Genomic DNA, 17,176 nt, shown 5'->3' on the forward strand with positions numbered 1-17,176 from the left:
TTTCAGCTGCTCTATCCCTCATGTCCTTCCATATTTCAGTCTTTTTAACAAAATTTCCTGATTTTCAGGCAGAAGGTGTCATGTCAAGAGGTGTTAAATAGGACAGAGCTGACTGCTGATCTCTGGGAGGGAGATCTCTCCCTCTAGCACAATACCTTTTAATGCATCATTATCCTTTATTTGTGGGTCTCCAGCCAATTTTTCATTCCATCTAGTGGTGTAGCCAAACCCATTTGCATTAATTTTGAGTAGGATTTATGTATCAAATCTTTACTAAAATCTAAATGTATCAAATCCATTGTGTTCCCATCATCCACTAATTTTGTAATTCTATTTTAAAAAGCAATCAGGTTTCTCCAGCACAATTTAGTCTTTAGAAATCCCTAGTAGAAATGCTTGTTTTCTTATCTCTGGGTGGCTAGCAATTTTTTCACCACTTTTTAAATTTCTGTTATTTTGCTAGCCATAGATATTCCTAGGAACTCCAAATTTACTTATTTTTTGTTTTGTTTTAATGATAAATAGCACAATTCCTTTTCCCTAGGCAGCGTCCTAGTTTTTGTAATTTAACAAAATTATTGTCCATGACAAAAAAGTAACATTTGTCATTTTCCTTGCAGCAAGTGGAGAGATGTCTCTTTTGTCCTGAACACTTAAGTGTACAGGCAGGGTGTTATATAGCTGATGAGCCACATATGCTGTCAGTGAAACAAATGTGTGGAAATCATTGACTTCTTAAGTGAATCCAGTCAGGCTTTTTGCCTGATAATATCCATTCTGGTCAATTGTTATTGCCTACTGAAGAAGTATCAGGAGGGCATTTGTACATGATTTTATTATAATATTCATAAAAGTCTTAAACTAAGATGAAATAAAAATAGCATCCAAATAAGCTACATCCATATTTGTATACATATGTAAGCTATAAGTATTATTGAGGGAAGCTAACAAAAAGAACACCATATTATCAGAACAGTAAATGAATTTTGTCTCAGCACTGGATTGAAGACTGGTCATCAAAATAATGCCTAAATCGTCAGCTCCTATAAATTCTGAGGAGCTGTCCTACCACACTGGTCATAAATCCCAGCTTGGAGCTATACCAAGTAAACAGTCTGTACTTTCAAGGGCTGAGTATCTGATGTCTTTTCATGTCTAGCACTTACACAACTTCAAAATACCTTTTTTGGGAGAAGGTATGGATAGATGCTCAGAATCAGCTGTCCCTGTGCTCTTTCCTGAGTCACTTCTCCAGATCTGCAGGAGGTACTGTCAGTGCCCTAGTCAGAAGTCAGGGGCAAACCTTTTGCTGCTTGTTGCCTGACTTGTGCTGTTGGAGGGCAGCTCATCCGACACCCCCATGCCAGTCCCAGGTTTGCCAAAGTGCCCTCTTCACTCTGGACTTTTGGTCCTTACTTGGAGGTACAGAGAGATGCATTCTAGAAAGGAGGAACTCACTTGGTCTCCTTTCAAGGTGACCAACAGCTCTGGAGCACTCCAGGAGATTAATACTCCTGGAGACTTGCTGATCTAAAAAGAAAAAGGTTTCCTTATCTTTCGTCCTTGTGGTTCACACTGCCTTGCAGCATCTTCAAACAATTAGATATAAGATCTCCCCTGTGTCTCTTCAGTTTAATTCAAACAAGTTTGCAAGAGATCAGCACTGCTGTGCATGAACATAGTGTCATGTAAGCTAAATGTTCAAAAATATTCTTTATTTTCTACAGCATGGAAACTGATGGCTTTTGGTTCTCTCACCTCAATATGTTAAAATGGAGGACACGCAAGGTGGTCTGTTTTTATTTGGTTTGGTCAAATATCTTCAAAAACTCCAACATTTAATGGAAAATTTAATATAAAATTCCTACAGAAATAATGGGAACAACACCAGCACAAAGGTCAGGCATTCAACATTTATTCATCAGCGAAATAAAAATACATTTGGGCTAGTGATAACTTTCACAATTTCTATTCCTTCTGCTAACCTAAAATGAAATAAATGTTCTTATTTTTCTTGCAAACAAGATCATTACAGTAATCCTCTTACTCCTGAGCAAGGCAGTCGATCAGGCATCTTCTCCTCTGAAACCCAGATACTGATAGAGAATAGTTACTTATCAGCTCTTTAAGGTAAAAGATGTTTGAAATTATATAAGAAGTCTGTGCACCTGTGTACACTCTTCTGCTAAATGGCTTCTCAGGCACATGAAGTTAAGTATGTGGATCAGAAATTTGTGCATCATGTACTGCATTTGGGTAGGAACTGTAGAACTTTGATCCTGAGGTCTCATTTAAGCTTAAAATACAAGCTGGTTTCCTGCTGATTGAGAGCTATGTCACTTACATAGGCAGCACCAGAAAAATAACTTTCTTTGAACTTCAGAACTGGAGGTAGACCTGTTGGGTGTAAACATGGGCTATGGATATTTCTTAGTTTCTGAAGATGTTTAGCAAGATCTTGACCTAAAATTCAGCCTTCTAATTGCTTTGGGAGAGTTGTTACCCAGCCTTGCAGAGAAGATGCCAATATACAGATGTACAAACACGGGTATATACATAGTAGTTATGACATGGATTTTAAAGCAACATTTCACCAAGCTTCTGTTGTTTGTATCATAATTTTGAGCTACTTCACAAAGGCTCTGTGTATGTAGGAAAAAAAATGTTTCTGGAGCCAGACTCAATAGAAAGAGCTTAATTTTGGTGGCCACGCCCTCCATATGTTACAGAAGAAGTTCTTAGGTATGAAAAAAAGCTGGAAATATTTCAGAAAAATCAGGGCTAAGAAGCTCTCCCTCCAGCCATTCCTACTCCTCAGGTTCAGAGCAGCTCTCTCAGCCTGTTCTATTATCTCTTGCTGCAGAGGTACCCAAATTAAATGGGGACACTGGAGAATCAGCAGGTCGCTCTTTTGGAAGTCACTGATTACAGATGGTGGTGAGGACAGGTTCAGAAACAGCTTCAGCTGCACATGCAGTTATGAATGCCTTTGTGGCTGCACATGTGCTGCAGGGATGTTAGTGCTGGAAACTGCTTGTATCTGCCAGATCCGAGAAGAACAGATGTAGTCAAGAAAATCTTAGTGTTTTACATCTAAGGCTCTTCCTCCCTGAAATGGCCTGAGCCATGTCCAAAGAGGAAAGCAATAGGAAGGCTATCACAAAAGGAACAAGCTGTGTTGCCATCTGAGCACAGTTCTCATCCAGTGACACAAATGACTGCTTCAGCATCTTGTGCTGGCCCAGGTGTCAGCATCCATGTTACTGCTCAGGTAATCATCTTCTAAAAGACTCCAACCTGCTGAAAGTCCAGATTGCTTTCCAATATGGTAGTCTTACTTCCCTCAGACAAACAATTTGCTGGGACTTCCTCCCTTTTTTTGGATTCCCAAAAACAAGACAATTCCAAAGCCAAAACTTCTGAGATTAAAAGTAAATTAAATTCAAATGGGTTACCCTGTCATTGATCACAGCAATAGTTTTCATTCTGCTAACTGACTTAGAAAGCTTATGTCTAGTTTGTGTAGGGATTACTTGCACTTTTACATTGTAAAACAAACTACTGGTATTACACACTGCCAATTTTTTTTCTCTACCATCCACAGACTTAGTACAGAAAGGAATTTCCCTAAATTTAATTGAATTCTGGGTGTCCAAGTGACCTGTATTTAAATACCAATAGCTTGCTATATACCAATAACCAGTCTCCCTGGCTGAAATGACATCAGCCTAAGTCACAACATACTGTTATAGGATGGATTTCTCTGAGGAAACATACTGATTCTTACATCAGCATGACAATCCTAGTGAGGCTACTTACCACTCCCTCCCAAAGATCATATATGATGCTGCTTACCCAGAGCTTTAGAGCTGTGTAAAATTTCCTGCTAGTAGAACTAACCCCCTAAGACTGGACTCAGCAATTTCTGTACAGACAGAAGGAGCTCCTGGCTCAGTTACCACAGAATCATGAAAGCTGGAAAAGATCTCTAAGATTGAATCCAGCCATAAAGGCTCTCTGACAGGTCTACCACCATATCCCTAAGCACCACATCTACATGCTTTTGGAACATTTCCAGGGATGGTGAGTGGTACTTGTGGCTTCCAGATACTTCTTGGCAATTCAGGCAAACATTCAGTATCAAAAAAGAAGTTTTCTTAAAGCTTTGATCTCAGAAAAGTCATGGACCCTATGAAACATTCCTTCTTCTGGAAGGAACTCAGCATGACAGTGTGGCATTTGGTGGGTGAGGCTTTCTACAGCAAGAGAGCTCTAAAGGTTCAGTGAGTTAAAACATGCAGAATGCACTTTTCCTATCTGGATCTACCTCAGACATCCTGTTAAATGGGGGCAAACACTTAATATACCTCTGTCCTAGCACTCCATCTGTAAGCTGATAACATTACACAAGCTCATAGAAAATGTATATAGTTAAATGTATCCTTGCTTATGAGATTCTTTCATCACTGTTGATGAATCTGTGCCAACAGAGAAAAGAGGAAGAAATTCATGAGGAGGTGACCCAGTGCTATGTGTAATGCTCAATATTACTGCACCAATGTACAGTCTTTGTATTTACACTACAAGGTAACAGCCTTGTAATAGTCAAGATGAGAAATGGCCAAGGTTTAGCCAATTTCAACAACGGATTTAGAGAGAAAAAGAGGAAACTACTTGTCTGGGCTCCTCCCAATAACTCCTCTCCCAGGTTCTAAATGATAAATGCCACTATAAAAGTTGTTGGGGTGATCTCCTCTCAAATGCGACTTAAATTATGGACACCTTCTCCTGAAAGAGACAGGCACGGGAAAGGTTCTAAGCAAGTGAGCAAAATTTATTTGTCACATGTGTTCATTTGGCCTCTGTACCATGAATCATCACCCAGGCCGGGTGTGTTTAGGGTAGAAAGAAGGAACAACAAATGGGAGAAGGGCATTAAATAATAATTGCCATAGGGACCAGTCAGCTTTACCCAACTCCATGAAATTTAAACAAGAGAGTTTGAAAATGAAACATCAGTACATTTCAAAGGGATAAAGGGCACTGTACAAGTTAGCTGTGGAATGTAACAACAGAATATCAAAGCAAGTTGTTTAGTCAGGTTTCTAAAAGCCACTGTCAGCAATATTCAAATGAGACACCTATATTTTTCATCCTCTCTGATCACACCAAGAATGTGAGGATGGCATAGCACTTTCAGAGGAGCCAGAGGCAGAAATAAAGCTAAAATAAGGCAGTGGAATGATGCCAATGTGAGAAGGGAAGTGTCTGAGAAGGCTTCAGTTGCAATGCACCTTCCTGTGGCTGAAGAGCCCCAGTGGTCGGGTCAAACTGTGATTTATGATGATTTTTTAGATTCTTCACCAGCCTTCCATATGCTCACAGAAGAGTTGACTGCAATTTTGCCAGGGGATCCATTCCTTCGATTTCTGTTATCCAAGCCTTCATTGCCCATAGCAATGCAAAATACCTTGGTATGAATGAAGCCTGTGTCTGCCCTACAGTCCAGCTGTTACTGTGTCCTGTAGTCATTCTGCTCACCAGCATAGCTTACTTCTCATTCCTCCTCTCAGCCACTTTCTGTATCTGCTTACCACTGAATCCAGATCCAAGCTTACTAACCAGGCATTACATTCATCATGTCTGGGGCAAGACTTCCTGAAGATGAGATGAAGTCTGAGGGTGGTGAACCCTCCCACAGCAACGAGAAGCCATCACAAACCTGTGTGACCTTTCAAGCACATTTCTCCAGCCACATCCTCTCTGACATAATTAGACAGCAGCCTTTTAAAAAGGCATCCTCTGCCCCTCTCCTCAGTATTGCCAAGAACATCCCAGATCTGTGAGCTGCCGGTCCCCCAGGAGAAGAGTAGCCATAAGGCCAGACCTCTGGCAGTCATCTTCAGGTAACCAACCTTGTGCTTGTCAAAAATGGTGAAGATGGTTTTATGGTCAAGGCCTGGGGTGTAGGGCTTGAAAAGCTAGATCCAGCTTAGATTTTCAAAGTAACCTTGGTTGTGTCATTTAGCCTCTCTCTATGCAGGGATTCCACCAGTTCTAGAAAGGTGAGATAAGGATACATTTGTAAATCCAGAGGACATGCCTGAATTCTCCACTGAGGGAGATCAATAGGCTGTTAGGTAAATAGCTCTCTTGCTGTCCTGTGATTTGCATGAAGAGCAACTGAGAAAAGTTGTGCTGAAAAAAGATACCCTTTTTTCAATCAGTAGCTGTATGATGTAAACATGAAGTGACTAATAATGTCTTGCAGTACAGCAAGCATGAGTGCTTTCAGCCTGCCGGTAGCTGCTGTGGACTCCTGTTGGAGTGATGGACCTGTGGCATCCCTCCATAACCTCGGACACAATGCTGGGGCCATGGGCATGGTGCGGGACTGCTGGCCCAGCCTACAGGAAGCTGCAGCCTTGGGAGCCTTTATCCCATGCACATCTCTCTCCCCTTCTGCCTGCATGCTCTGCTTCTTGTCCTCAGCCTCCAGGCCATCACCAACCTCCAAACTCCTCCTGCTTTATCACCACAGGGAGCCCTCCTGCCCCGCCGCATCCCTCCTGCTGCGTCCCCTCTGGGGCTGGTGGTGCTCCCGACGCTCTGCGGCCGCGGCCCCCAGCATCCCCTCTCCCGCCGGGCAGCCTCACTGTCCCCACCCCGGGCCGCCAGGTGAGCGGGCAGCAAGCGGGCACCAGAGGGGGGCTGCACATCACCTGACCCCCTCCAGCTGATTCCCTCAGACAGGACGTCAAGTTAATGAGCCCTCAGGCCTGTAATTAGCTGTCAATTACCTCAAATTAATCAACTCCTCGCCTAATTAAGCATAATCGGCAGGTGGGCAGAAAACGGGCCATTGTGCGGGAGCCATGAGAAAAGCATGGCTGGCAAACTTGTTTAGGATCAGCGGCGCATTCCCGGACGCCGCGCCACCGACACCCGGGCGCCCGCCCCGCTCGCGGGCGCCCCGGCCCCCGGGACCCCGGCCCCGGCCCCCGGGATCCCGGCCTGCCGCGATGGGGCAGCGCGGACGGGGCCCCGCCGGGCCCAGGAGCAGCAGCGCTCCCGCCCTGCCGGCCTGGGGCGGCCCCGGTGCTGCCTGGGGGCCCGGGCCTGCAAAGAGCCATGGCCTGGGCTTGGGGGGGGAGTTTCTTCTTGCGAAATATCCGCACCACCAAGCCTCCAAGCACCACCTCGCCCTCCGCATCTTCTCTCCCCGGCTTGCCGTGCTGTCTGCGCTCGTACCCCCCTCATGTCTCTCTGAGAAAGGGACTGAAACACGCGCCCCGTTCCCTGCCCCGGGCCCTCCTCGGTTCTGAGCGCAGTAGTTTAACGGCGTGGAGATACATCTGGTCGGGAAACCGGGTTTCAACAGGTGCTAATTGCTACCTATAAAAATGAGTCATACTGAATTACTTTTTGTGTGGAATTAACACAGTCCAAGAAAGTCCCCATCCATCCTCCAGAGCTCTGTTTGGCGATGGGGAGACATTCCCCGCCGAGGCCAGAGAAGGAGCAGCGCTCCTGCCAGCTCTTGGATGTCACTGGAGCGCAGGACGCAAACTGCTCTCCACCGTGCCGGGGCCGGATCCCGCACCCTGCCCGCTAAACCCCAGTGAGCACCCGCTTTATCTGGAGGCAAACAGAACATGATATCCTTCTGAGCTGCAGAGAAGAGTTGGGGAAAATGCAATTTCATCGTAAAAGTATTACACTCAATATTAAAGTGAAAGGTTTTGATTATGCCTAGAAAGTTTTTTTTTGTTTTGGTTTTTGTTTGTTTTTGTTTTTTTAAATGTATTTATTGTTTGTGTTTCAGGGTTTGTTTTTTTTTTTCTTTTTTATGTAGCCAGATTATCACCCAGCGTGCTGGATTTACACTGCATTAGCGATTGTCAAGATTAGAGCAGAATCCCCAGATAACAAACAGGAACACAAGATGTCAATTTATGACATAATAGTAATGCAACAATAATCATAGTCGAAAGAAGGATGCAATGGAGGGCAAGTTGAATATCTTGGCTCTGAAGGGAGAAGCTCCCTTCATGGGAGTGGCTTTGATTAAAAATCCCCATTATGTCCACAAGTATAATTTTTTACGTCTTTTTCCTAACAGAGAGGAAAAACAACAGCCCAGCACAGGTCGGGCAAAGTTGGTGCATGAAACCACCAGCAATTAGAGGGACAAGTTAGGCAGTGCAACCTTCCCCTTGGACCCTGCTAAGTGTCTATGCAGGTCACAAAAGCTTCCTGGACCTCCCAAAAGAAGGTGTACATAAAACTTGGCATTCCTGTGCCTGCAGCTATTTGGAACACAAGCCCCAAGAGGAGAGGCTGCAGGCTGCCCCTGCCCTGCAAAGGCTGTCATCGGCTGGTGTGAGAGAGGCTGTAGAGTTGCCGTGCTGGGGAGCGAGTGGGATCCTGGCAGCTGCCCTGACCCTGAGGGATTAGAGACTCCCCACCTCCCCAGCTCACACGGTGGCACACACTGCAGCCGGGCCCAAGAAGCCCCTTTTTATTTCCTGCCTGCCCTGGTCTCAGTCAAGCACTCATTACTGCAGCAGGAGGCTTGGGCAGGGACCCCTCTGCACACGTAATGCAAGAGCCATGAGATGCTGGGGAACTCAGTGTCCCCCCTATCCCCTTTTCAAAGCCACTGTTTTCCTGAGCTTCTCCTGCACCTGCCATCTCAGGGTGAGATGGGGAAAAACCTAGATCCTAGATCCTTCTGGGGAAAAATCTCTCTTATTTGCGAATCAGGAACTCCAATATCCTCCCTTCCCTCATTTATGAGCATTGTTTTTCCAGACTCCTTTCTCCATCATGTGTCTTCCTTTGGCTGAAGCACTGATTCTCCTCTTTGGAGTCCATCAGCACATTCACAAGGATCAGGCTGGAAGGGATGCACTGCATGATGGTGTCAGGGATGGTGACATGAGCTGCAGGCAAACAGCACTCTCCAGCAGTTCCCTGCTTATTTGCCAGCATGCTGCACACTGGTTTCACCTGCTCATTCCCATTTAGAGCTGGAGCACTCAAATTACTTACATCAAGGCTGACTACCCATTTCTACTATTAGCAGCCTTCTTAATCACACATAACGCTTTTGGGTGGGGAGTGTGAAGTTCTTCAGATCTGATCTCTATCCAAGGAAGCAGTGATTGCTTTGACTGTGCTGTGTTTGAACAAAAATGGCCCAGGGATTTATGACTTTAAGTGCCCAAGCCACAGAATCCTTATCCCATTATAAACCAAAACTCTATCTTCATGGAAATTAAAGAAAAAACAAACCAAAACATCAGAGAAACAGGCTGTAGAATTCTGTTAGGACTAAAATGATGAAGCAACTTTCAATGACCCATTGAAAATCCATTGCAACAAGGGCTGAGTTGTTACAGGTAAAGAAATGGTGCTGAGAGAGGCAGTGTTACTGCTGCTGGGGTACTGCTGCTGCTGCTGCTGCCTGGAAACCTGCTTGCTGAAGGGACTGTGTGGTGAGCCAGTGTGCAAGGCACTGCACAGCTGAATGCTGCCCCACAGGGAAGCCAGGGGCTTGACTGGGACTGCACATGGCCACCTCTTATGGGAGCACATCTGGAGCCTGGCTGCTGGCTGCAGAGCCACCTCTTGGAGAGGAAGAGGAGGGGTACAGGGGCAGGGTCAGAGCTGATCAGAGAAGTCCAGCAGCTATTCAAGTTCAAGTTGGAAAAATATATCTATTCCTATCTCTGACACTGTTTGAACTTGACTGAACACTCAGCTGTATCAGACTATGCTGTCCTGCAGGTAGCTGGGAACATGCTCTTCCCTTCCTTCGCACTGTCATAACAAACAGCAAAAAGAGCTGGGTAAGCAGTGAAGCTGTGCCATTCTCTGAGTATGAAAAAGCAAAAGCTATAACTATTTCATTAATTATTTTGGCCAATGAGTTGGAAACAACAGCAGGGAATTCACAATCACTCGCCTGTCATTCTGTCTGTACACAATACTGTTTGCAAGGATCATGGTCACCATCTCATTTACTTTGTGCAATGCCGTAACACTGAGGCTGGCCATGTTTTGGTTTGGTCATTCCTTATTGCACTGCCTTGGCAAGCAGCAGGAGGAGTTTGAGGGGAAGGCACTGCAGCTCTAAACAGTCGTTTCTACAAAAGCCATGAGCTTCTGTGGACTTAATAGCTAAGTGGAGCAAGATGGAGAGTAAGATCTTCCTGACCAATCCCTCTGTGCAGCTCTACTTCATTATTATAAAGGACTCAGGTTGGAAAGTACTTACAGCATGCATAATTGTTTTAAACATTGTGATTCTCCTACATGTGTTCATTACAACACAATCTGCGGTCACAGATCTGTAGTGTTGCAGTCTCTTCCTGGCCATGCATGAAACCAACTTCAATAACAGTTGGGTGACTACTGAAAACAGCAGCCACTCCCCAAGGCCAAGGGTTTTGGACTAACCTTGAGCAGGCTGCCTTTCCTCAGCTCCTGCTTGCCCTGCACCCCATGGAAAGGCACATCAGGATTTAAGAAAAGCGTGAAGGAAAGTCACAAATTTCAGAACTGTTCATTGTCACACCTGGTGAACAGCCTCATCCTGAGGGTATGCACACATGAACACATGCAAGTCTGCTTAACAAGGTGCAAGCATGCTACGTACCTGGGCAGGAATCCCAGGGTCTAGGAGCAGCTGTGCCCAAGCCAGGAGCCTTGAGGGTGACCAAGACAAGAGGCTGGGTGTGGAGATGCTCCAGCACAGCTCCATGCTGCCAGGCAAGAGTCAGCTGCCAGGCAGAGCAAGCCACATCTGTCCCTGCTTGTCTGTGTAGGCACACACTGAATAACCGTGGCTGCTTCCCAGAGCAAGTTTCTAGGCTTCATTATATTTTTATTTGTCTTGCAAGGGACAGAGCAAGCACTCTGATAAATGAAGAGAAAGGGCTGCTTGCTTTACAGGAGATTTATGTGACAGTCTCTCTCTCTCTCAGCCCAAGAAATGCTGTGTGCTGTTCCTCACAGTTGTCATCCCTAGACAGCTGTAGACAAGGTGCACTGCACTTGGGGAGCCAGCAGATAAGCATGCTGTCACTGCCCTGCTCCAACCAGCAGCATTCACCAGCTGAGTCTGGGTGCTACTGAAAGACACACTGTGCTGGTTTTTTGCCAGTGTTGCTCCAGTGACCTGAGCTAGCCTTCATAACCCTTCAGGAGACCCTTGTATGTGTTCAGGAGACCCTTTGCATCACTGTCAATGCCTGTGAGCATGGATGCTGCACAATCCCTGTGTGTGTCAGACCCTCACCCATTGTGGATGCTGAAAAAGCTGCAAGTGTTGGTAGGTTCATGATGCTGGATGGGGACACCACTGCTAAGGGGGCAGGGGGCACAGATGGCCCCGGGCCAGGGGCTGTGCACATGAAGGCAGCAGCGGGTCCAGGACGTGCTGCCTAGCGTGCAGAGGCTGTGGTGGGCAACAAGCAGGGACCATATGGAAGGTGCTGCCAAACGAGGCCGTTGAAGCAAAGGCTGCAAATGAGTTTAGCAGACAGACATTTTGAGGAGGGGGAGGCAGAGGGAGTGAAGGAGAGCAGGAGAAAGGGAGAGCTCAACACCACAACCAAGAGGGGCCTGCCAGGGCCACACAGGCCTGGTGGACAGTGCTCCATTTTCCCTCACTGCACACCTTTTCCCAGTGCCTTAACTTTAAGATCCCTCAAAGGAAAGAGGGGACCAAGGTGTTGTGGCCCCTTCTTTGTTTTTAATTACTTCCCATTTTAATCTTGATTTGCATGCCGATCTCTCAGAACTGGGCCAGAGACTCTACAAAGCCCTCGTCAGCAACTCCCCCAATAATAAACAGGAAAAGGCTTAAGGGGCAAATCACTTGCATGTTAATGAGACTGTTTGCTGGAGTCAAGAGAGAAAACAGCAAACAAACAAATGGACTGAATTCCAGCGGCAGCTGTTTGCTCCTTAATCTCGGCTTGTCAGAGCTGCCCTTTGATGGGACACAATCTACACAAACGATTGTGCTAAATCTTCTAATCTACGTCCTCATTATTACATCCCTTCTTACGCATGTAAATCAGGGACAAACTCATTTTAATATTTAGATAGATTATGGAAGGGAAGGGGAGGGGATTGGAGGGGAAAGGAGCTGTTGGTGGTGTCTGCTCCTGCCGGTTAGGAGGGGTGTTAATAAGGAGCACAGGGAGGGGAACTGTCTGCACAGAGCCCAGGGCAGCAGCAGGAGGAGGAGCACCTGTTGTCAAGGCAAAATGGGGAGTATAAAGGGGCAAGGACACCGACACTGGGATTCTGCAGAAGACATGGGCATGGGGCAACATTGGCAAGGGTATGTGACAGGGCATTGAGGAGGACCCGACCCTGGCATTCCCCAAGCCCTCTACCCATGCACTCAGCCCCTGGCTTTGTCGAGGTGGGATGCTGGAGGAAGGTTTGGTGTTGTACGTGGGGGCTTAGTGGTGGCACAGTGAGAGGTGACAGGGCCCCAGGCTGTGGGGGCACACCAGGGCTGTGGCATTATCCCTGGGCACCTTGCAGTGCAGGGCCTCCCTACAGCACAGCACTGTTGTCTCCCACCCCTCCTCAACCTGCCCTCACTGTTAGTGAGCTGAGGATCAGATCAACCACTAGGCTGGAGAAGCAGACTAACACCTCACTGCAGAATTCAAGGATACAGCCTCACTGCCTCCACATAAATGTCATTAGAGCTGTGGTTATGATATTTAATAATGCTCAAAATAATTGCTGTGACCACAAGTACAACTGTGGGAAAAGGAGCTCTCCTGCATTTCCCTGCATCTGGTGTCTCCTAATCCAATTGTCAACCTACAACCTACCCCTTAACCTTGTTCTTCAACTGCAGCAAACTCATGATACACCAGCCTTATTTCTCTGAGCCCATATCCTCCTCTGCTCCAGGAGGGGCTGTCATATCATAAAATAGGGAAAAAAAATTAAAACAACCTGGTTAGTTTACAAATTTGCCATTGACCTCGCACCTGTGAAGGAAGGGTGCAGAAGATAAGCAATAACTTGGTGTACAAAAGGTGAGTACAGAAGAACAGCAGAGTCAAGCTGGAATATAATCAAAAAGGCCAAGCATAAAATAAGTTTGTAAGTAGCAGGATAATCAAAGGGAACAAGAAATCATTCTGTAAATTCATTAGTAGCAAGAGGAAGACTAAGCAAAATATTGGATCTCTGCTCAACAGGGAGTGAAAATTATTGACAGAGGATAATATTAGAGAAACTAATAACAGTGATAAAGAAGTAAAATCTTGGCATAGAATAAGAAAAGTGTATGGGAGAGGTAATGCTATTGAGTTAGGTGCATTCAGATTTATTTGGCATAACGAGCTTCATTGAAGGTGCTTAGAAATTTGGCTACAGCAGTTTCAGAGTCAGTAGTGGCTGTCTTCCAGAACCTGCTGAGATGTAGTGGAGTACAGGAAAATCAGAGGCATTGCTCTTACAGAAGTGAAGGAAAGGGTGATGGGTAATTATAGACCAATCAGCTTAATTCCCTTTCCCATTAAAATTCTGGAATAAATTACCTAGTTTTCTCTGAATATCAAAGGCTAAAATGAGACAATTGTTTTCAGTGTGAATTTGTCAAGGATCAATCCCTTTCAGTCAATCTAATTTCTTGCTGTAGCAAGGCAACAGGTCTTGTAGATAAAGAAGGAACAGAAGAGGTTGAGTATCTTTACTTCCATTAGCTGCTTAGGCTCCATTTCAAAAGCTATCCTTGTGAGTAAACTAGGGAAATATAAATTAGCAGAAACTAACATTAGATAGATGAAAAATTAGTTGAAAAACTAATTGTATGTGCTCAGTGAATAGTCCTCAGTGGTTTACTATCAAAAGAAAGGATGTATTGAGCACAGCTTCATGAAGATCTGTTCTGAGTCTGGTTCTGCTCACTGGATGAATTAACAACATGGATGACAAAAGGGGAGTGGGCACATCAGGAAGACACAGACCTGGAAGGCACTTTAAGTACACTGAAGGACAGACTTAGCATTCAAAATCATCTTGGCAGTTTTGGAAAGTAGTTGAAAAAACGTAGATGCAAATCAGTAAGAAACCATGCAAAGAATCTCAGTGATGCAGAAAGAATGAAATGCATAAACAGGGGTTGGAAAACAACTTGTTATGCAGCAATTCTTCCAAAAAAGCAGTAGGGGTTAGAAGGGATTACAAGCACTGTCAAAAATACTATGGTGTTGCAAATAAATCAAACCTCCTACCGTAAAGAATAGATAAGACTACAACTGTCAAGACCTCTGGAAATTACCTATCCTTGTACTCAGCATTGGTGAGACCTTAGTTGGTGTGTTGAGCCCAGTTTTGGAATCGCCCTTCTAAGTGGACTCATTGGAGAGTGCCTAATGGAGGGCAGTAAGAATGATCACAGATCTGACATGTGTCCTGCAAAGAAAAAACTGAAAGAAGTGGTGCTGTGTGACTTGAAGAGGGAAGACAGAGAAAGGGTAAAAGAAAATCCCCAGGCATGAAAGCTGTATAGGAGGAAGGGAAAAAGCTGCCCTCTGTGCCCATGGCACAGGAAATTGTAGCAGAAAAGGTCTGTATTAGACACTAGGAGCAAAATTAAGAAAAATGAGCTGGGGGAGCAAAGCAGACTGCAAGGGAAACACTGGAAGAGATTACTTAGATGCTTGTCCCTCTGTCAGGAAGGAGATGGGTATAACTGCTCATGGCACAGGGCAGAAGGGACAAAGAGACAGCTTCTCTGGGTTCCCACTAGTCCTAGCTTTCTAGCAATCCATCTCCTGATTTGACATCCACCATCTAACCTTCAGCAGTGTTTGAGATGCAAGTACACAGAGAGCAATGAGGCATAAGGAAGTGACACAGGTTCACTGAACACACCACTGCTCTCCTTACCCATGCCCCACTGTATTCCTACTAACCAGGAACGACAACAGGATGGAGACCTGAAAACTGATGGAAACCCCAGAGCTGACTGGACTCTGGAGATGGACTAAGTACTGGCCTTTACCATCTGGGGTGTGGCTAAAGGGAAGGGCAGGGGTGTGCCACCCAGATCACGGCCGTGTGAGCCCATTGCTGTGAGAGTTAAAAGAGTGGTGTGAGCATCTGCTCCCCTGTCACCACCAGGTAACCAACATGACTGCTGGTCCCACTCCTCCCTGCAAGGAAAACTAAATCAAGTGATGCCTTGAAGACTTAAAATAAACTGTCTACATACCTTAATAGAAATATCTATTTCTGCAACATTTCCTTTGGGAAATCTAGCAAGGTTGTAAATGTATGAGGTTGGCATGAGTATCCACCACAAGTAATGGAATTTCAAGTAAAGGTTGGAAAATTTTCCTTTACCCTTTCTCTCTATTCCCAGCTATTTTCACTCTGTATGACTGTCGTTCATCACCTACTTTCCTGGGACCCCTGGATTCTTAATAATAGAATAGAAATAAAGGACCATTTAGGTTGGAAAAGACCTTTAATATCATTGAGTTCAACCATTTACCCAGCACTGAACCATGCCCCTAAAACCCACATCTATGTGTCTTATAAATACTTCCAGGGATATACTCAACCACTTCCCTGGGCAGCCTGTTCCAGTGCTTGGCAACCCTTTTTTTCAAGAAATTTTTTCTAATATTCAATCTAAACCTCCCCTGGCACAACTTGGGACCATTTCCCCTTCTCCTATTCCTTGTTACTTGGTAGAAGAGACTGAACATCACCTGGCTACAACCTCCTTTCAGGTAGTTGTAGAGAAATAAGTTCTCTCCCAAACAACCCCAGTTCCTCACAGGACTTGTGCTCCAGACCCCTCACCAGCTCGGTTGCCCTTCTCTGGACACACTCCAGCACCTCAATGTCCTTCTTGTAGTGAGGAGCCCAGAACTGAATATAAGATCCAAGGTGTGACCTCGCCAGTCCCAAGAACAGGGGACAGTCACTGCCCTGGTCCTGCTGGACACACTGACACAAGCCAGGATGCTTGTACCACACACTTGTATCACACTTGATGCTCCACACACCCTTGTCTATCTGAGGAGCACAAACCTTTTCATTTGAGATGAGACACAGATCATGAGAGGATAATGGTCCCTTGGCCAGATGGGCCTTGGACTTATATCCACTATATCTGGGATTAAAGGTGGACACATTCTCAGGATCCATCTTTGAGTCAATACAAGCAGCTCACTGTTGTGTTCTAGACGTCGTGCTGATTCTCAGGTTGCATTGTCTGCCAAGCCAGGATATTAGCTCTGGTCTTCAAAGGTCTCCCAGAGTCAATTATGCCTCAGTCTGCATTTTCATCACAGCCCACATGCTCATTTGGGAAAACACAGTGGCCTAAGTCCATGATGAAGTGAGGGAAACTGGAGATGAAATGGAGATAAACGTCAATGAGGTTTGGCTACTGAATAATTTTGGCAAGGAAATACACTACCCCAGACTGGATATGTTTAGGACATAAAGCAGTGCTCCCTTTCTTATGAAGCTTTTTCACCATAACAGAAAAGAGGGGTTAATATTATAAAATATTATTAAAAGAAATAAGCAAATGCAATAGTCCCTTCTTAACAGACTATATAACCAATTACCAAACTAGTTTAATAGTCCTTAGGAAAACTGGTTTGAAACCCTAAGACGTGTAGCAGCCCCCAGTATGCTTAAGGGAAGGCAGCATCAGAAAAGACACAGAGCATGCAGAAGATTGCAGGAAAACATGTCAAAGAGGTTGGGATGGGACAATGGTACATTATGTAGGAGTTTCCTGCCTTCACTGGGATTTATATGTGCCAAGCAGGCAGGATGTAAGGAGTTGGCAGCATTGCACAGCTCCTGTGTCTTGCAGTGGTGGCTACTACCAGTAAGAGGGCAAATGTGTGAGAGTGAAGATATCTAATCTATTGAATGTTCCCCATGACAGGGCTCCCATAGTCCTGCCAGTTACTCTGGAGAAATGGCTACCGTTCAACATCCATTCCCCCTCAATGCTCACCTTTATCCTGTGCATAGGTGAACGGTGATCTGCCTTTCACTTAGTGACTAGTACTCCTTTTCCTGGTGCTAGCCCAAATCTTAGTCTTTCTCATCAGATTCTGTACCTTTCCAGTAGCTGAGGGATTCCTATTCCTCTCTT

Source organism: Molothrus ater, chromosome 6 (genome assembly GCF_012460135.2).
Source record: "Molothrus ater isolate BHLD 08-10-18 breed brown headed cowbird chromosome 6, BPBGC_Mater_1.1, whole genome shotgun sequence".
Lineage (NCBI taxonomy): Eukaryota > Metazoa > Chordata > Aves > Passeriformes > Icteridae > Molothrus > Molothrus ater.